General features: G+C 45.1%; 1 long non-coding RNA gene across 2 annotated transcripts; it reads left to right on the forward strand.

The window, feature by feature from the left end:
• Positions 1-1,041: 1,041 nt before the first annotated feature.
• LOC135370721 (uncharacterized) lies at positions 1,042-14,393 on the forward strand. Of its 2 annotated transcripts, none has more exons than XR_010415438.1 (4): positions 1,042-1,108; positions 1,830-1,895; positions 9,266-9,319; positions 14,277-14,393. It is a non-coding gene; the product is annotated as an uncharacterized LOC135370721 (long non-coding RNA). The 2 variants fall into 2 exon arrangements; XR_010415440.1 differs by having other exon boundaries at positions 9,266-9,314.
• Positions 14,394-21,608: the final 7,215 nt, after the last annotated feature.

Genomic DNA, 21,608 nt, shown 5'->3' on the forward strand with positions numbered 1-21,608 from the left:
CATCTACCACTCCAGTACATTTCCGTATCCTGCTCCTTTGCGCATGTGTCACAGTGTGTTTATCCGTGCGTTTCTGTATCCGTACCGTGTGTCCGTGCATTGTAATACGGAGTTCGTACACTCTTTGGGTTAAACAGGAAGCGACGTTCACATCTCCGTGCTGTAAACCAAGATTAACACGAGTGAACAGATGAATACAATGATGCCATGTTGCTGGGCCCGCGAAAAAAAGATTTCGTCATGGGACGAGCGGCCATGATGGTGTGAGTGTTAGCAGGAACCAACTGTGTACCAACGATGTCGTGTTTTGTTGCAATGGACCTATAACGGCAACTTACTGAATAAATGCAAACGTCTAATCACTAGGTATACGTATAGCTCTAGGTGAGAAATGGGCCTTATGTGAGCCTTCCTAATTTCTCTATGGTCATCACGATGCGTTTCTGTTTGGAGTTGTCAAAATCTGTGATAACTGTGTATTTGGAATTGATATGATTCATTAAATCTGATATGCTTTATTTTTCTGTGTTCTCGTCTGGTATTGTTGACTGGGCGCGGAAAAGGGAATACAAGGCAAGCGAAGTGGGCCGGGCCAATGTAAACGTCCATGGATAATTATGCACTACTTATTATTCATACTAGTGACGTCGTCTGTGACGTCATTTATTTACAATCGTAGTAGTCCGCGCAACGGATGGATGGCGCTGACCGTCTCCATCATGGCGTCATTCTGAAGACACAGGGGCCTATGGGAGTTACGCTACCTGTTTAAATATACCTTGTATCGCCCCTGACTATGAAACTCCCCATTCATCTCGTAACAAAGTTGTTGCTGTTGTTCTTGCTGTTGAGCTTTTCTGAGTCGCTCTCGCATGAACGAAACAACCGCGAGGGTCGCGCATGCGCATTATGAATCAGGGAAGGAGTCGTGGGGAGCGTGGTTTCGTACGAACGACCCACTCGCGTTGAGTCGCTTCGTTTTATTCCGCGAGCACGACCGATTGACATCGCGCAGCAAGATGGCGGCTGTTGTTTACCGTAGCGGAGCAGCAGTGGGTTTGCGAGATGTTTACTGGTGCCGACGATGTACGTGCGCATATATTCTGCTGTAAGTTGTTGGATGTAACGACGTATTCATTAGAGCATTTCACACGAATCGGCGAGCAGTTGTGGCGTAAGAGCATGTAGACCGTGTGAGAAAGCTTGTATGTGCAAAGCGCATTAGAGCTACGCAAAATGGTCATCCCCGTGTCGTTCCCTGTTTGGTGTAACGATCTAGAGAGGCTCGCACACGGGTGATGAACCTTTTTTAAAGCAAAACTCCCTCTAATATCACCGTGATTCATCAACGTGTGATTAAGTCTCCCAACAGTGCCCGAGTCTGCTTGGCAGAGCGTTGACAAGACGGTGACAGGCGTACTCCTCCTGAAGAGCAGCCTTCCGCAAAGGGAAGGCCTGAAAGCGCACCGCGATATGTCATGTTTAGGAAAGATGCCAATGGTCCAGTTCTTACTCAAGTCCATCAGGAATCCATTTGGAGATGAACGATTTTTCCGATTTGTTAAAAGTCTCTGTAGTTCGCTTCCCATTCGTTTTTCGAATCGGCAGAATCAATCGTTCGTTTCGGGCACAAACAACTCGCTAAAGGTCCCTATGCTAGTGCCGTAAGAGGGCCGAAAAGTGAGAAATTACTCTCATATTGATTACTCTCATCAAGGAGGGGAGCGCCTTAGAGGAGTTGCTCTTTGTCTTGTTCCGTCGTTGGAATAACCGGTGAATATAGAACTGTGTGTGTATGACATAAATCAGTGCGCTTCTTTATTTTCCAGCTGATAGATTTTGCATGTGACAACGGTTATCTCTGCGTCGAGAAGGTTGGAGAGGATATCCCAAAGGTAACAGCTGCTGTTTAAAACTGGAATGATTCGGAAGGATAAGTCAATTTCAATTTATATTTGTTCATTTTAAAAGAAACGGAAATAGAACCCAGAGTAAAAAGCCGAATGGCTTGATGAATGAGGTGAAGTGAAAGGTAACACGGCTCATGAAGTATCAAAATAGACACGATGCTTCGTAAAAAAAAACGTTGACAAGAAAAGATATACAAAGTATATGTGTGTGGAGAAGATATATAAAGTATATATGTGTGGAGACAATGTGCGGTCAGCTTTATCACGAAAAAAAAAATGTTAGGAGGAGCAGAAATTAGAAGTATAAGCCCTTGGACACTACCATAGAAACTGAGAGAGGGGCATGCAGAGCGTAGTCACAGCATTAGGGCTAGTCTTGTGTCCGCCTTTTCTCGGTTTTCGTCCATGCTGCACTACTTCGCAGCTCAATAGTGTTTATTTTTTCCTTTTTGTTGGACCATATTGTGACAGTTGATTTTATCACGCAGTACGCAGAGTGCATGATCAGTCTTTACTTAACAAACTCGGTGAGTATCGGGTCCCCACCTCTTAACTGTATTTCTGTAGTGTCATCTTCTGTTTCTTGTACCTTGGCATGCAGCGACCACTGTTTTTAGGGAAAGCAAGGGACAGGTAATAATGTACTCCGTGGTGATGCATTGCACCAGGTGCTGCGTAAGTGTTTCTTACATATGGGAGGGGCGTTCAAGGCAAAACGGGACTTTTCGTTTTTTTTACAAAGGTAAAATGAACTTACAGGCGAGAAATTAGTTTTGTTTTTCAACATAATCTCCAGCTGCACTAATGCACTCGTCCCAGCGTTTCACGAGAGCTTGGATGCCAGAAGCATAGAAATCCTTACAGGCACGTAGCAGCCATGGTCGGACCGCATTCTTGACCTCGTCGTCGCAGCTGCCGTGGCAGACTCCAAGGATCGCCTTCAGTGGCCAGCAGAGATGGAAATCACTGGGGGGCGAGTTCTGGACTGTAAGGGAGATGTGGCAGCAACTCCCAGCCAAGTTCCTGTAAGGTGCATGTCGTGAGGTACGCGGTATGGGGGCGTGCATCGTCCTGTAGGAGGAGGACTCCTTTGGTGATGAGGCCCGGCCGCTCTGGCTTCAGCGCCTTATGCACATCCCTGAGAACCTGGCAGTAATATACAGCATTGAAGGGGGTACCGTTAGGCAGAAAATCAACATGAACAACGCCAGCCTTGTCCCTGAAAACCGTGGTCATGACCTTACCCGCAGACGGGGTGCTTCGCAGCTTCTTGGAAGCTGGCGACCCCGGATGCTTCCACTGTTCTGATGCGCGTTTAGACTCAGGAGTGAAATGGAACAACCACGTTTCATCTCACGTGATGATCCGATCAACATATATGTATATACAGGGTGTGGCCAGCTAAATGTGACCATATTAAAAAAAAACACATATCTATCACTTTTTCGGAGATTAAATCAATTGCACTTTTGCACATGCTGAAGGGCACTCCCCAGGAGGACACCCTGTATACGCATTCTCGAGTGTCTTGATGATTCAGACGGCGCCGTATTAATAAACAGAATAAGTTCGCACAGAGCACCACTAGGAATACCTTGAGATGACATCACTTAATTCTTTGTGAAATTACATAGGCAAGACGTTTCGAACGGTGGACCTTTCTTTTCAAAGTGAAAAGATATAATGAGCTGGTCAAACAGTTGAAAACACCAGGAAGCCGGATGATAACTTTACGCTACTTGTGTAAAAAACAGGTGCTGCTAATTATGTATCACCTGTTTCTTACTCGAGGAACAGAAAAATAGCACCAGTTTTCCTTTTGTTCGCCTATTTATAAAGTGCTAGTGAAAGCTTAATTTTGAACACCCTGTATATAGGTAAAAGGATTATCAAACGGCCAAGGAGTTTTACAGAAGTTCATAAAAAAAAGAAGAAGACGCGAAACAGATTTTAGGGAAGTTACAAACACTAGTTTATTACATAGGGAGACGTTAAAAAGTAAAATGGGCAAGGCGTCGACGTTTCGACAGTGCCACTGAACTTCCATAACAGCTGTTCCCGCGTCTTTTTTTTTTTTGAACTTATATATATATATATATATAGAGAGAGAGAGAGTGCGCAGATAGAGTAGTCCCACATTTTCGCACATAGCGCGTTCCCTGCATACCGTACAAACTTCCGGCGGCGAAGGACAGCGCGTTTATGCAGTAGCAAATCGAGAAAAGAATCGTAGTAACCAAACTCTGCGCAATAAAGTCGTTAGCAACGTTAACTTCGCTCCGTGTATTTCCAATGGGAAATTGCAGTGTAGCACAGTAGCATCACCCTACCGCTAGGGGTGCCACCGACACACAAACAAAACGAGATCTGGCAACTGTGCCATGACCGCCATACTGCCTTCTGCATAGGAAAATCGGGATGCACGGAGTGCAACCTTTGCCTTGATAACTTTTTGTTACTTTTAGTTGGGTTACCAAATTTTTTTTGCTAGTTTTTATCTGATAAATGTGTCCGCCACCGGAAGTTCATGCGCTAAGCATGCAACACCGGACAAAAATGCAAAAATGTGGGGCTACTTTATCTGCACCCACCCTGTATATGCAGGGTGTCCACGCTAAGTGTGAACAGACTTTTTAAAAATATATCAATCACTTTTTCCGACATGAAATCAATTGCAATATAGCATATGATGAAGGGCACTTCCTAGGGGGGCATTAACAGACTCCTAAGGCAATGTCTTAATTAACTTTCAATAATTAACTTTTTAATTATAAAAGCTACGAAGTTGCTCCAATGAGAACATCTGATCTCTTCGGTCACCAGATACCAAAGCTGTTTTTAGAACAAAAATCCGTTCGATAGATCCTCCGCAAAAAATTCGTGAAGGAACGCCATTTTTTCTTTATTTTATTCATTGCGCATCTCTAGAGACGCGTCTTTCCTTCGCCCCCAATATGAGAGGATGAAAGAGCACAAAATCGCCTCTTGCGACCTGGAAAAAGATTAAAAGAAAACAGAAAATGCAGCCCAAGATAAGGGCAGTCGCGATAGAGTCATCCGATAGGTTTGTGTTTTTGTTTTGTTTCCGCAAGTAAAAGCTAATCTTCGACGCATGAGGCGGCACTGTGTTCTTTCACGCTCTCACACTGGGGGTAAAGGAAAGCCGCTTCTTTGAAGATGCGCCAATAAACCAAATAAAGAAAAAATGGCGTTCCTTCACGAATTTTTTGCGGACGATCTACCGAACGGATTTTTGTTCTGAAAACGGTTTTGGTATCTGGCCGACTTGTACGTATTTGGAGTATTGTATTTAAAATACTGTATTTTAAATACAATTTGCGGTATCTTGGTACTCTACTCGATACTTTTTGTTTTATGTATTTGTACTCTATTTAAAATACATTTAGTGGTATTTTCTACTCAATACTCTAATTACATATTTTGGATCTCCCTCTCAAACTTTCAATTATCTTGCTTGTTCTGTGGAAATTTCTTGAGTCCCTCGGACTTGACCCGGACATTGGCCCTTCTTGCAAGTCTCCATTTAGAGATCTTGCCCCGTGTGTACTAATCCTTGGCGAGAGAGGGTTCTATTATGTGTGCCCTGACGCGGTGACGCCGAATTCTGACCTCGCCGAGCAGGGACCTGCTTGAAGTTTGCTTTGTCTTGGGTCAAATATACTTAGTGGAGTGATGTGGTATCTCTTTGTCATCTTTTTGGGACTTGTGTTTTGATGACTCCTATCACACAGCGGCGGCTTGCGTAGTGCGCGGGGTTTAGGTGACTCATGTCACATAGCGGCGACGTGCCACATTGACCAGTGACCGGTGACTTTTTGCGTTCAAGGATAAGTAGAAAATCATTCCGCGTCCATTCCGTTCAGGTTGTCGCCTTTATTTCTGTGGCGACGGGCTGTCTGGTCGCCCATAAGAACCGTTTTGTATGCTGTAAGGATAACGTCGTGTACTCTATTCATTTGGAGTTCAGCACTGTCTTCGGAGGCTCGGAAAGGGACAACAGCGCTGTACAAGAAGTGCACAGGTGGGTTTAGGAGAACTCGTCACAAGCCCGGTCGTCACAGGCCAACTGGTCATAGGTGAACTCGTCAAGGAGGCCAACTCGTCACAGGGCATCTCGTACGAGGAACTGCCGTCACGCCGGAATAATCGTCACAGTGAACCTGCCACCTGCTCACCGCACCGTACTCCCCAACGTGTGAAATACGTAAAAGGCTCTCCTGACCTAACCTTGGTCAGTCTCGACGAGTGCATATTCTACATGAACTGACCCACTCTCCAACGTGTGAAATAGTGAAACGCTCTCCTGACCTAACCTTGGTTAGTCTCTCAGCTTTTGTCCGCGCCCCAGCAACGGAGCCCCACGCTGAGTTTTCTTCACTTCCATGCTCTCCGTGCCTTTAGCAAAGACGTGAAATTTGTACGGTCAGCGGTCTTCGGAATCCGGGTTCGCGGAAGTGCGGGTCGGGCACTGGACTTTGGTAAAACACGGTGAAACGCATCCCTTTGGAACGGGGTCAACCTTGCAACCAGTGTTCCGGTGACGAATCGCCCCCCTTGACAAAAGGCCTCGTACCAGAAGGCCGGTGTGACCAATTATCCTGTGACGAGTCTTCCGGTGACGAGTGGACCGGTTCCGGTGCACAGGTACATGGACGACGAGGACGCCGAAATCACGGCATTGATGAAGTAAATCCTCGACTACGTGAACTTTTCTTAAAACGTCGCTGTGCCTTCCAGCGCACCTGTGGAACGTCTGTTCCATATTGCGGGCAATGCTTTGCAGAGGAAGAGGGGAAAGATGTCAGACGACCATTTTGAAATGCAATTGCTACTGCGGCCAAAGAAAGTGTATGCTTAAAACACAAGACTGCCTTATTTGCGAGGGCTACTCGAGTATCTTAATTGTATTTCAAATACTTTTTGAAGTATTTTGTACTCTATCTTAATTACTTTAATTTTCATGTATTTATACTCTATCTTAATTACGTTCTAACGTTAGTATTTATTATCTTATCTTAAATACAGTTTTGAGTATCTTGTACATGTCTGGTATCTGGTGACCGAAGAGATCAGATGTTCTCATTGGAGCAACTTCGTAGCTTTTATCATTAAAAAGTTAATTATTGAAAGTTAATTAAGACATTGCCTTAGGAGTCTGTTAATGCCCCCCTAGGGAGTGCCCTTCAGCATATGCTATATTGCAATTGATTTCATCTCAAAAAAAGTGATTGATATATTTTTTAAAAATATGTTCACACTTAGCGTGGACACCCTGTATATATATATATATACAGGGTGTCCCAGAAAACGTGTCATTGAATTATAATAAAAAAACTACGCCACCTAGAATCATGCGGTCAAGAGCATTTGTTCTTGTTAGGTTTTCGCCACCTCGTAATGTGAATGTCATGTACTTCAAGTTTAATTATGTAAATATTTGCGAACTGAACTCGAAAATTTGCCAAGTAAAGGTAACTTTTTTACCCCACCAATATGTAGAGCGTGCCGAATTCACTCAAATTCATAATAATTCACAGTGATATTCACGAGCTATCCCATCGGATAAAATAGCCGAATATCATGCTTTTCGGAGCATCGGACCAAGCGCGCGATGAGTTTCTGAGCGCAATCGCTCTCAGTGCGACGAAAGGAGGTCCTAAAATTAGGAGAGGGAAAGCATTATCCCAGCGAAAGTCGGACGTGATAAGCCGTGCCTGCTTTATCTATTTCTGCGATGTCGGGGAGGGCTGGGTTTCCAACATCCTTTCGTCGGACTGACAAAGATTGCGCTGAAAAATTCATCGTGCGCTATTCTGTGCGACCTCCGTAGAGCATGATGTTCGGCTATTTTTTCCGATGGGATAGTTCCTGAATATCCCTGTCAATTATAATTAATTTGACTAAATTAAACACGCTCTTCACATTGGTGGGGTAAAAAAGTGACCTTTACTAGGCAAATTTCCGACTTAAGCTCGCAAAAATTTACATAATTAAACTTACGTTACACGACATTCACATGAGGAGGTGGCAAAAACCCAGCAAGAACAAATGCCATCGACCGCATGACTCTAGGTGGTGTAGTTTTTTTATTATAATTCAATGACACGTTTTCTGGGACACCCTGTATATATATATATATATACGACTTAATCCCGACTTAAGCTCGCAAAAATTTACATAATTACACGACATTCACATCAGGGCGGGGGGGGGGACAAAAACCCAGTAAGAACGAATGTCGTTCAACGCATTACTCTAGGTGATATAGTTCTTTAGTATAATTCAATGACATGTTTTCTGGGACACCCTGTATACAAAGCTGCTCCCACGACGTCTAGTGAGAGCCCGAGAACGACACTAGATGACTGGCCATCATAACACGACATTAGAGCGTGAGGGGGCACGCTTTTTTTTTCCGACTGCAACGCCAGTGGCCGTTTGAACATGATCATGTGAGGTAGACACGAACGTGCTCCCAATTAAAATCGTAGTTCGTATCAACGTCGCAAAACAGGTTAATGTTGTACGAGCTGGGAGGGAATTGTTTTTTCCTCACGCATGTCGAAACATACTTTCTGACACGAGAGACACAATAATGACGACAAAATGTCACGTCTGAGGGGAAATGACAGGAGACGCGTGAGAGTGAGAGAAAGGACCATTTTACATTGGCCAATCCAGTGGCACATGTGCAGTTTGCGTTCCGTAAACTCCTGCGACGGTCAGTAGATTGCAATATGCTCAACTGAGTTTCATTTGCCAGGTGCATATACTGGTATATCTAGCTCATGCAAAAAGTATAGAAGCAGGGCCAAGTTCAATATTCTGTATACGGGTCCTGTTTAGTGCTTGCACATGTACGTGTGTGTGCAGGAATGATAAAGATGGAAAGACCTACAAACATTGCACATGGGTCGTGACATTCGATATAGTTTGTGTGCAGTCAATGTGTCCAAGTGGTCAATTCAAATGTCCAAACGCTGGTCCCGGTTGCATAATCCATGCGCAGTCGTAAAGTTACTCAAACTCAACGGACGAGCATCTATCCAACCCAAGGCAGCACGAATGAATGCATGGTCCATGCAAGGTCTATGGAAGTCGTAGAGCTAGTACAGTGAAGCAACGCGTTTTTGCTCGCTTCTGCTTCTACGCATATGACGGTACGCTTCTAAGGTAAATCGGAGAAGTTCATCTTATCGATATCCCACAGAAATGAGAGACCAAAACGCCGAGTCGCTCCGCCGTTGGCTGTCCTATAGCTTGATTCCTGCATACCCAATGGATCTGTGTGTGCGCATAACATGAAGTAATTGACCACAGATTTTTTGTTACAGACGACAGCTGCGGAATTCGATGAACATGACAGGAATCTGCTTGTAGAAGGTGCAGTAAGTACAGCGAATAACAATTGTGTCAATGCAGCGAAGATTTTTACGTTTAATGGACAGCGTGTAGTAATGAGTGATGCTGCCAAGTTTTCCCTGCGTGCCAATTAAGAAATGTAATCCAGCAAAGCATTGTAGTTTAGTTCTTCGAGAGGTAGACGACACAAATGACAGATCAGAGGGGAGCGGGCGCACGAATGCTAGAAGCAAACGAAGATTGCATGTGCGAGTGCAAATAAACATTGTTCATAGTGGGGCATTCATCTTGCTCTGTGCGTCATTTCTGTCGTTGGCCAAGGACAACAAAAGTGAATCAGCACCAACAGGTCTAGATCGCATCTCCACATCATGATCAGTGTGACGATACTGTTGAGATGACGGTGATTGGGGTCTCTATGAAATATTGCCTGTAATTTACTGGAAATGTGGGCAGTTTGTGTTCCATAAATACACTCTAAGAAAAAAAATGAGTACTTTTACTCCTTTCGGGGACCAAATGCATTGCCACAAAAATAGTCCCTTTCGGGAGTAAATGCACGGGAGTAAATGAATGTCACAGAGCGGAGACTGCATTTGACGAGGTGTTGTAAGAATCCCGGGTACATAATTCGTGTGCGTGCATGAAAATACTTTGAAGCAAACCGTCCACCGTGATATATCGAGTGATATAAAATCTTGCGCAATACATAGGGCACAATTTGCGAAGAAAGTTGCGCTAACTGTTTCTTACTCTGTGTGGCTGGAAAATTGCTACGTTGTCTGGGTTATACAGCCTTATGCCGTTGAAATTGATCCAGGGCAGATATATACGTAGACTGTTGCATTCCCGAGACCATTCGCGAAGTTCAGTGACAATTTGCAGTCCTGGGGAGTAAATGTCGGGACTAAATATCGGGTTAGGGGACTAAAATGGGGAGTAACTGCAATCAAGGGGAGTAGAAGCTGCAATTACTCCCCGTTTTACTCCTTTTTTTTCTTAGAGTGTACCCAATCAATATCAGCAGCACAAGAAGCAATGTCCTCAGCGCCCACAGACAAGGGGTGACTTATTAGACACCAACTGGTTCTTAAGTAGGCACCCCGGAGTGCGAATGTTTTGGGTCAGCACTCACTGAACTCGCTACAAGCGTCACTCGCGCACCAGGAGCGTGAGACCCCAACCTTTTTTTTCTCTCTCGCGTCACTGCGATACGTGAAAGCAGACGACAAGCGCCCGTGTGGATGACATTTGCTGTGTGGACATACTTTCTGCTCAGCGCCGACAGGACGGCCTCCAAAGCGTGGGCTCGGTAGCCAAAGACGGACTTACTATGTTGGAAAATTGCACCCCTTAGGAGAAAGTGTACTATTTTTATAACTAGTATCATGCTTTTTGATTAGTGGGCAACATGCGCATAATAGGTATCGGAGGTTATTTGCGCGAAGTGTTGTGTTTTAATGGAGACACAATAGCACCATGCAGCCCTCCTCATAGTGAACAACTCGTATAACGTTAGCAACGAATTCGAATATTTTCCATTCCATTCGCGTTTAAGAGGAGAAGTCCTCACAGCTGCAGTTGCCCCTTCCAATGTTACTATAGTTACAAACTAAGCCAATATGTCTTAGCTGTGCATCGCATCAGCAGAAGGCCGGAAGGGGTATCAGTGAGCAAGGACCGTAGCACTGTAGATCTATTTTCGCTGTTTATTGGACGCTCCGGGTGTCTCTACCCCCGATTCGAGTACGCCGAAAGAGAGGCTCCCACTTCTCGCGTCCATGGCATTCCACGGGGAGTCTTTGGAATCGTCAAGAGAGATTGGCTGACGTGCACGATCCTGTACAAGCCCATACTTGTCTGGAATCAGCGGGTTTGAAATCTACAGATCCTGCCATAATGTTTCTTCCGATTAGTAGACACGTATGGTACGGTACCCAGCACGTGTCTATTAGTCCATTATTAGTCGGAATCTGGAAAACGGCTACAGTTATTCCGTTCCTGAAACCTAGAAAGGATGCTTCAAATCCAAGCAGTTACAGACCCGTAGTTCTTACAAGCTGCCTTGGCAACACGTTAGAGAGAATGGTTAATGACTGGCTGGTCCATTTCCTGAAAGGGAGCCAATGTCTAGCTATGTTGCATGTTGTTTTCGATCCGGACGTTCGACGATGGATCGTTTGATACGTCTACAGGGGACCAACCGTGAGGCATTTGTGCAAAAACGCCACTGTCTGTCTGATTTTTCGATCTAGGAAAAGCCTAGGATATTATTTTGTGGCATGGTATACGGTTAGGTCTCCACTGCTTTGTCTTCTTATACGTATTGCGGATTTCCTCGGAGACAGAACATTTGGAACAACTCTGTCATGCCCATCTTTGCAAGAGCATAGCGTGCCACAGGGGTCTGTTTTGAGCGTCACACTACTTCTGCTCAAGATCAATTCTGTACCTATTGCCGTCCAACCATCCATAAAGTACATTTTGTATGTGGATGATATTCGGTTATCTTGTAGCTCCACAACCCGAATAATAGTTGAGCGACAAGTGCAACTAGCAGTCAATAGACTAGTGAAATGGTTTTCCAAGAACAGGCGTTGCGGATTGATTTCGTCTTTTTTGAATCGGATTCGTAGAAGACAAGAACGATGATGGGAAAGTGTGTGTGCTTTATAAAGCGTGGAACTTTACGATTGGTTGTGTTGTCTGGGGATGCCATTGGTACACTGACGAGATAAAAGTTATGAGTAAGCGTCGAACCGGTCTCTTGGCCTTTTCTTGAACAACGTGTTTAAAGTTTCACCAGAGAGGACAGTCCCCGTCCAGTTCTCTAGAGTTAGGGCAGTGTTTCCGCCACCGACCATAAAACTCGATACCCACGATCTTCCTGTTCAGTTTGTACACAAATTCCTTGGTATCGTATTCGACAAAAAGCTCACATTTCTGCATTACGTAAAACGCTTGAAGCTTAAATGTATGAAATCTCTAAATTTAATAAAAATTATGGCACACAGGTCTTGGGAAGGAGATAGGAAAACGCTGCATAGGGTATACACTACAAACAATCCACTCAACACTCAATTATGTGAGCATTGTGCACTGTTCAGGTCGTCACTCGGTACACAATCAAGGGCTATGGCTGATACTAGGTGCTCTCAGAACCTCTCCGGTTGAAAGCCTTTACGCCCAAGCTAAAGAGTGGTCTCTAGAAGGGCGTTGACTTTACCTTGGGGCAATGTACGCCCTCAAAACCGAAAGTTCTCCTGCGTGGATTCTTCTGTGGCAGTCTTCACCAGAGTACAATTGCTCATTATTAAATGACAAGCGTGAAACCCCTATGCAAGTATTGCAGCAGGAATTTAAAAATACCAAACCAAGCTTTACAGGACACATCGAAACATATATACGGACGGCTCAAACTCCAGTACTGCAGTACCATGTGCTACGGCCTCAGGTACATGTACACAATCTCTTTGGCTGAAGAATGTGGCATCAGTATTTGCAGCAGCGGTTTACGCAGTGATCTTAGCTTTAAATTTCATATTACAAACTCATCTAAAATCCTCCATAATATATACAACCTTTCTCCCTCCAGTCTGCAGGCCATATGTAATGTACACAAAACAGAGAAAAAAAAACTGGTACAAGGAGCACCATATTTGGCTAGCGTGGTGCTCAACAGGTATTACCACATGGAGTTCTGTTGGGTGCCAAGTCACCAGTGTTGTGCCCGCTACTCAATTTAGGTATCGAAATACCGCTACCCGCTACCCTATTTAAAAGTAGCGCGATACTAGCGGCGCTACAAATCTACGAATGTGGCGCGATACCGCTACAGCTACCAAAAAATGTGGCGCAATTACCCTTCCGCTACTTTCTCGCCGATGGCTTATGAATACGTGCCATATATACGCCAGCGAGCTGAACGACGAGAGCTGAACGACGACGCGACTCGACTTGCTGATCTGACTTACATGATCTGACAGCGAGTTCACTAGACGTACTCTAGCGTCTAATTTATTTTAGTTTCTCCCTCAAAAGTAGCGGTAGCGGAGGCTGTTCCGCTACTCAAAATTGTAGCGGAAATTACTTTGTCCTACAAATAACAGATGTAGCGGAGTTACACCTCCGCTACTGAAAAATGTAGCGATTACAGTAGTGCCGCTACAAGTAACGCCGCTACGCACAACACTGCAAGTCACACTGGTATACATGGTAACGAGAGTGCAGATCGGGCTGTTGCTGCAGCGACCCTTTCTGCTGACATCACTCCCTTTGGAATGCCCTATGAGGGTCATAGGTAAGCCGTGAATAAAGCGGTCAACCTAAAATGGCAAGAATTTTGGGAACGGCAGACGGAAAATAAAGTGCAGAGAGCAAAGCCCAATATTCAGTGTTGCACCTAGTACCTATACGGCCGGCCGCAGTGTCTGGTACAATAACGCCTAAGAATCCGCCTTAAAATTTAGGCCGACCGGTGCCTGCTTCGAGGGGAGGAACCATCTGAATATGCTCATTGTAGCGATCCTCTGTCCATTTTACATTTACTCGTAACAAACGTCGTCAAAATAATTTCAGTGCGTTTTACAAATACCTTTATCACTGCACTGCGGCTCTCTTGTTGGGTGACGAAGCTATCTTCCCCTTTTGCGCAGAATTTAATTTGTTGAAGGACATCTGAACTCGTAAAACATTTTGTAGATTTAGAATGATGGGTTTTATGAATTCATGAGATGTTTTGACTCAACATGGTGTTTTCTTTTAACAAGTCCATTCTAATCATTGCACCGGCACGTTATGACCATAGTTGTCAATGCGCCAAAAATACCCAAATCATCACTCATCAACAACAACAAAATAGCTATTGTTGGTTTTGTCCCGCTGCTCGGGCTTCAGTCGTCACTCACCTTGTCTGCAAGCTTGCCAGCTTGTGTGCTATCCTATCTGTTTGTGCCTCATTAATTTTTTTTTTCTGTTTTTCAGCGGTGTTTATATAAAGCAGTGCCGAACATGGATGTGGGACGGCATCTGGCACTGTACTTTCGAAAAATATCTGGTTAAGTAAGTGCAAGTGGTATGAATAAAGTACTAAAAAATGGCTGCCATAAAAACTGAAAATGGTTAAAAATAAAAACTACATTGACGATGAAGGCTTGTCTTACGATCTCCCTCGCACTTCTTAGGCACATGAGACTTTGTACGCATGTGTCCTTTCTATGTGTTCCAGCCTCAGAACATCGATTCCCACAATATTTAACCCCCATCCATGATGAGGAGAGTTGCTCCAAAACTCGCTTTCCGCATGTCACGAAACACCTTCCGTTAAGATGCTGCCTTAACATATCGAATGCGAGTCATTTTTACTTTTACAGCTCAGCGGCGTAAGCGTTTGAGACAAGTCCAACTATTCCAAATAAGTTTATGACGAACACTACACGTCCGCCACTGCAAGTGACGCAATACATTTTTGAGCACATAGATGGGATTTTTTTTCACCCGTGAAACATGCTTATGAGCAAAGTTCAGCATGGCAGAGACACCACCATATGTGAAGCATATGAATGTCTCTGAAAGGTTAGAAGTTGATATGGCCTCTGCTATACGTATGTGTTATACCGCCTGCTGCATTTACTGCAGTATGTATCGTACCAGCCGAGTAAATATGTAGTATAATATAAGGAAGGTTCTTGCAAGACAGGCCGCAGCTAATCTAAGCTTTCAGCAACATCTATACTTCCAAACCAGTTTTTTGTTACTTTACTACATCACCTGACTTTCTAAATGCTATATTTTAGCAGTATGTGATGTTTTCCTACAACATTTCAATGCTTGTCACAACATTTTTTTTACATCTGCTGTACTCTATCCAGGTAAGCGATGCTGACAACAAATATACCTGTGAATAAATTCAGGAGTGCCTCCCACCTTCAATGGATATGCAGGGCCATGACGCTGCCATGTTTGCCCCTTCCTGTCGTTGAGAGGGAAGCAGAACATTGTCTGCTTCCAATGTATCAAGTACTGTCTTGCTGAGGCTCTCCCAAGGGTAATAAATTCGTGAGAGCAGAGGCATTTGTGGGATTGGTGAAGGTGCACTCACACATGTTGGCTCATCTAAACAGGAAAGGAAAACAAAAAATGGCGCTTAAAGCCCCAAGCAAGACGGCGAAGTGGCATCCAGAGATGTATGCACTATACCTTGTTTCCACAGTCAATTTTTACCAATGAAAATATCATCGAGGCATTTCTCAGCACCAGCAACCATAGAGCGAAGTGATAACTCATCCATTAAATACACCTAGAAACAAATAATTGGTGTTCTTGGAAGCAGCATTACGTCCCTCTATGGCACAAGGAACACCATGCACTTCCAAAATCTTCATGTGATAGCAGATGGTCGAAAAGAGCTCGATGAGAAGAAAATTTCTGCAGGAACAAAGTGCACCCGTATATCACCTACCAAGAGAGTGCAAAAAAGGGATTCATTTATAAACAGCCTTCAGCTGTGCGAGCATGAAACCGCTACTGGTGAAAATTTTGACGCCGCTTTGACTAGTGAAAGGTACATTTGTTTGGAAAGACTATGAAATATGACCTCTTTGAAGAAATGCAAACTGTAGAGGATCGGAATTTTGCAGACAGGAAGCTTTCCTATAGTGGAAATGCAACAGATTTCAGTGGAAAGTATAACAGGCCATATCGGAATGATATCCACTTTGGAAATTGGGACACTTTCAGGTGAACCTTTCACAACAGAGGAATTCTGTTTACTCCAGCTCCAAGTGGGGAAATAGAGTCACAACATTTTTTCAATTTTTAGTGCGAGATCACAGCAAAACACAAAATATTTCAGTAGCCTCCCCCTGCACGACTGAACGTTAGGCAACTCTTTACGTTTCTACTCATGATCTACACACAGTGACACACACAGACACTGCTTTCCTGCTGTTGCACACCGTTGCTGAGACGCGTATGCAACGAAACAATTTTTGCAACCATGCTTACAAGTGGTGCTCGTATTTGACTTGGTATAGTAGTGGAACAACGAAACAGATTTTCAACTCACCTTTGCTTTGCGAGGGTACAGTCGGCCAAAGACCAAACAGTAGATGCACTTCCAAACACTTAAAACTTCACGGGGCGTCTCATGCGTCTACGAGGAAAGAATTTCGCGGGCTTCCGGTTAGCGGCTCAGGTGACAATGCTGTATTGCTCCGCGCTGTGCACTCGCTGACGGCGAGACGCCGGCGTCTTTGAGCTTCCACATTCATCCGAGCAAAAAGTTACGCCCGAATACTGCGATATTACTGTTGGATCACTTAAAAACGGTAAATATGTGCTTCGCTGAAGAGATGTATCGTCTTCCATATTTCTGCTAGTGTAATCGTGACGTGGTCTGAACAAAATATTTCATTTTCGGCGATATTGCTCTACTCATTCCCGGAAAAGACGACGGGATAGCAACGGTTCATGTGCCGCTACGGAATTGGAGCAGCAATGAAAAAGAGAAGCTCTGGTTCCGCGGGCGCCGTTCCGTAAATTTACGGTCTTTTTTAACAGTGTATCCCTGCGGATGTGCGGCCCTGTATTGCGAATGTCATGCCCTGTTTTCGTTGCAATCGATACGGACATGCGGACGCACGGACATGGATGCCAGGGTCCATGCTAGGGTCCTCGCTGTTGTGCAAGTGATGGTGAGGCTCCCCACAACACAAAGGAAGTGGGCTAACTGCTGGACCAATTGCACCGGTGAACAGCCCTCATACTGCAGATCCTGTCCAAAGTGGACATATGAGAAGGAGATTCTATATGTCAAGGTCATGCAAAGCATCAGTTATCCGGAAACAAGAAAAAAATGTATCACCATATTTCTTTCAGAAATATTTTGCCGCAACAGTCAAAGGAATGCCACACCTGGTCATCAGACACACGCAGGTTCAAGTACACGCAATCACATTACCGAATTGTTATCTTCTAAAACTTCACATTAAATGCTCTCCACTCACGCTGTATAAAGGAGTTGTGGTTTAATGTTCCAAAATGGTTACAAACATCGCCACACAGGCCGCACTCATCCGCAAACGCGCCACACACACACAGTCCTGCAATAGCTTCGCTCTCACCCTCGCGGAACAGGGGGCGCCAGTAACGAGCGGAGGAGAATTGCCTACATTCGGCCGTCCTGTTCGTCTTAACGTCCTCGTTAAGTCCAAAAGACAAAACTAAACAAAATTAAAATGTCATTTACAACGGTTAAAAGTACATACTATTGCACAACATAATCTTGCAGCCGAGCCGGTAGTGTACGGTGCCTAACCGGCCTCCTAGCAGCAGGAAGCTCTTCTTGCGGATCCTCAGAATCTTCAGAGTCAGCATCGTCTTCAAGATGAGTTGTCTTGGTTGTTGCCGACCAACTCTTTAGTTGGGAGACGTGCGCTGTAGTTGCGAAACAGCTACCTGAACTTGGATTGAGCTCCGTTACTCTGTAGGTATCCGCAGGCAAAACTTGGGTAATGACCAGGGGTCCTCTATACTTGGGCTGAGTCTTGGTTGGTTGCCCAGCAGACGCTGTCGCGCTCTTGCCCTCAGCTCGCCTGGTTCACTCCAAGTAGCCTCACCTTCTGCCGCAAGCTCTCGTAGTGCAATCCCGTAAAAGGTTGGCTTGTAGCCATGGAGAAGTTCAAAAGGAGTCTTCCCTGTAGTTTTGTTTATAGCATTGTTTAGGCTGCACTCTTCCTGCTTGAGGTTTTTATCCCAATCGCGGTGTTCAGGGTCCTCCATTGCTGTGGTGATGACTGGTAGTACCGTCCAGTTCACTCGCTCCACCTGTCCGTTGGCCTGGGGATGCCGTGAGGAATTCAGCACATGTCGAATAGTTCGTGTCCTACAAAATTCATCAAACGCTTTTGAGATAAGACAACTACCCCTGTCTGAGATAAGAGTTTTTGGCAGCCCTCTCTCTAGGATAAATTCCTCCGGAGCACTCAGTACATGTCTAGATGATGTGTCTCGCGTAGGAAAAAGTCTTACGAACTTATCCCCAATGACCAAAAGGTGCTGATTGCGTTTCCTGCTTGGCACAAATGGTCCCATATGGTCCAGGTGCACAGTTTCAAAAGGACGTTTTCCAGGTGGAATGGGATGAAGGAGTCCCTCTTTTTTCCCATCAGGAAGTTTGTTAAAAATACATTCAAAACACTGGGAAATATGCTTCCGCACATAGTTACGCATACGAGGAAACCAATATGCTTCCTGAATTTTTGCTACAGTTCTGTCTACCGAGAAATGTCCCAGCTGGCCATGGCACTGAATCACTATTGCTTTTCGCATTGCCTTTGGCAACACAAACTTGCTTGTTTTCTCTCCGTCTTGCTCAAATTCTTTCATCAGTCGACCATCCTTTAGGGTGTAAGCACTCACTCTTGCTTTCTCGTCCCTGGTACGACAGTGTTCTGGCTTCCCTAATATTGCCAATAGCTCGCATATCTTCTCATCTCCCCGTTGTAGGGCTAATACCTGGTCAGCAAGGTCGCAGGAGAGACAGACCTCAAATCTTCAAGGAGAGAGTCCATTGTGTCCACTGGCTCATCTACAGGGCCTCGGCTGAGAGAATCAACATGTAGCATCTGCGATCCCGGTCGATGCTTGATGGAAAAATCAAACCCCTGTATCAGGTCGTACCATCTTGCAATCTGGGGCTTCTGTGTTCGTTGTGCGTTAAGATAGACAATAGATAGACATGGCAATCCGTAACTACGGTAAAGTGGATGCCCAGCAGTAGAGATCTCAATCTGTCCACACACCAAATGATGGCCATGAGTTCCGATCTTGTTGACTGGTAGTTGCTCTCTCTCTCTCAGTTGTCTTCTTGCTCACGCAATAGACAAGGTGCCACTTATTCCCCTTTTGTTGCAGCAACATTCCTGCTAGCCCTTTTGAACTTGCGTCGGTATGCAGCTCAGTCTCTGATTTAGGGTCGAAAAGCTGCAGCACGGGCTTTGTCGTCAGACTTTCCTCTAGGTATTGGAAGCAGCTCTCTTGTTGAGCTCCCCAATCAAAGTCCGTATCTTTCCTTGTCAACCTCGTTAATGGTTCAACAATCATAGCATACTTGGGGATGAATTTCCGAAAAAAAACGCTCAGTCCTAAGAATTTCCTGACTTCGTGCACGTTCCTAGGCGTTGGAAACTGGGCGATAGCATTTACCTTATCTTCCCCAGGCTGCATCTGTCCACTGGTCAAACGGAAACCCAGGTATTCCACACTGACTTTGGCAAAAAAACACTTGCTGAGGCGTAAGGTCAAATTTGCATCCCTAAAAGCGTGCAAAACCTGCCGTAATCATCGAATCATGTCGCTCCAATCCTGTGCTGGGATGAGAACATCGTCTAGATAACACATCACTACTTGTCCTCTTAGGGGCCGTAAGACTTTATTCATAAGGCGTTGGAAGACGCTTGGTGCGTTGGTGAGGCCGAACATCATCCTCTCGAACTGTCCTGTTTCATTGGGTGTAATGAATGCAGTCTTTCGCTTTGCACTTTCCGTTAATGGCACTTGCAGGTAACCATGAGCAAGATCCAGGACCGTATAGAGCATTGCTCCTGCGAGTCCTTCAAACTGGTCATCTATGTTTGGTAAAGGGTACTTTTCCTTTACCGTTTGGGCATTCAGTCTTCTATAGTCGACTACGAGTCGTTTCTCCCCATTCTTTTTATCCACTACCGATACAGGGCTGGCATAGTAGGAATCTGTTTCGGTTACCAATCCAAGGTTCTTCCACTCATTGACGATCTTGCGTATTGTTTCTAGTCCTTCAGCATTCGTCCGATAGGGTCGCACAGAAACTGGAGTACTCCCCGGAACTTCGATGATGTTCATTTTCACGGACGTACACCCCAACTCGCTTGGCGTCATTGCGAAGCATTCCCGGAACATGTTCAATGTTTCCACCAATTCGGTATGTTGTAGCTCTGTGACTGTAGGTCCAACATTGACCTCAGTCATCAGGATAGGTTGCCGCACGGTAGTGACTTCCTGTTGATCCATGGCGTACACCTTGAAGACTTCAACCTGTTCAGCGCGTACAAGGGGTTGTGCTTTCTTGATGATTGCCTCATGATCACCCGCTGCACACAAGGGCAACGTTACTTCACCAAGTGTCATGTCAACCAGGACATCCTGTCCACAGTGTCTGTAGACGACGGGACCAGTAACCCGTTGCTCTGTTGTAAGCGTAATCCGGTTGACTCTATCTTTCCGTAGGTTGGATTCTTCCTTTGCCCTCATCTGTAGCTTCTGCTGAACGTCAAACGGTTCCAAATGGGCAAATGGGCAATCATACTGATGTCAAAACCGAAGACAGCCTCCTACCCTTGCATACGTTAGGTAGGGTAATTCAGTAAAGGTTCGTCCGATTAGCAAGTCCAGAGTCTGGGCCTCATCTGGGACCACGAGAATGGGAATATCCCTTGCAACAACACCGTCTATCTCTATATTAGCCTTGCACCTTCCTATGCTCTTAGTCACAGGCTCGCTGCTGTTTCCAAACCCATACAGAGGCGTTGACTCCCGAATGAGTTCTGTACCACATCGTGCTGCCGCCGAGGCGCGAAGGAGGCAGCCAGAGCTACTTGTGTCAACAAGTCCGATGAGGGGGAACTCTTCATTTAATATCACCTCCTTTAGCAAAACACCAGCGTGCTTCGTCTCATCCGTTGGTTGACTCACAGTGTTTGCCTCAGTACGCTCGGTCATCACTCCCTCCTTGCAGTGACGTTGGGTGTGGTCAATTCCATTACAGCGCAGGCACTTCATTGGTCGTTTCGGTTGGGGGCAGTCACGTGCCATGTGTCCGTACTGGTTACAGTTGTAACATTTACGCTCACCTTTTTCGTTTGAGACTGGAGGTCGTCTGTCCTTGTTGTCACGTTCATCGATGGCCTTCCTTATAGTTGTCGTAGCCGTGTCTGTAGCACGCAATGCATTTACCACAGTCTTTTTGTCACGCGTTGCACCAAAACGATCTTGTCTTTCTCGGTCGATTCTTTCAAATTCCTAAATATCATGCAGGAGGTCGTCTTCGTCGTCGTGCGTTTTTCCTAATAGCATAGTGCTAAGTTGTCTTGAACGCAGGCCTGTGATCACTTGTTCACGTGTGTCGCAGAAATCAAGATTCGCCTCGCGTACCTTAGAATGAAAGCGTACCTTAGAATGAAAGTAGGCCGCAGTGCGTTCACTTCTCTGGACGCGTTCCTGCATACGCGTCCATCGTTCCGCTACTCGTGTTTGGCTAACGAAAGTGCGTCGAAAACG

Source organism: Ornithodoros turicata, chromosome 1 (genome assembly GCF_037126465.1).
Source record: "Ornithodoros turicata isolate Travis chromosome 1, ASM3712646v1, whole genome shotgun sequence".
NCBI classification, from domain to species: domain Eukaryota; kingdom Metazoa; phylum Arthropoda; class Arachnida; order Ixodida; family Argasidae; genus Ornithodoros; species Ornithodoros turicata.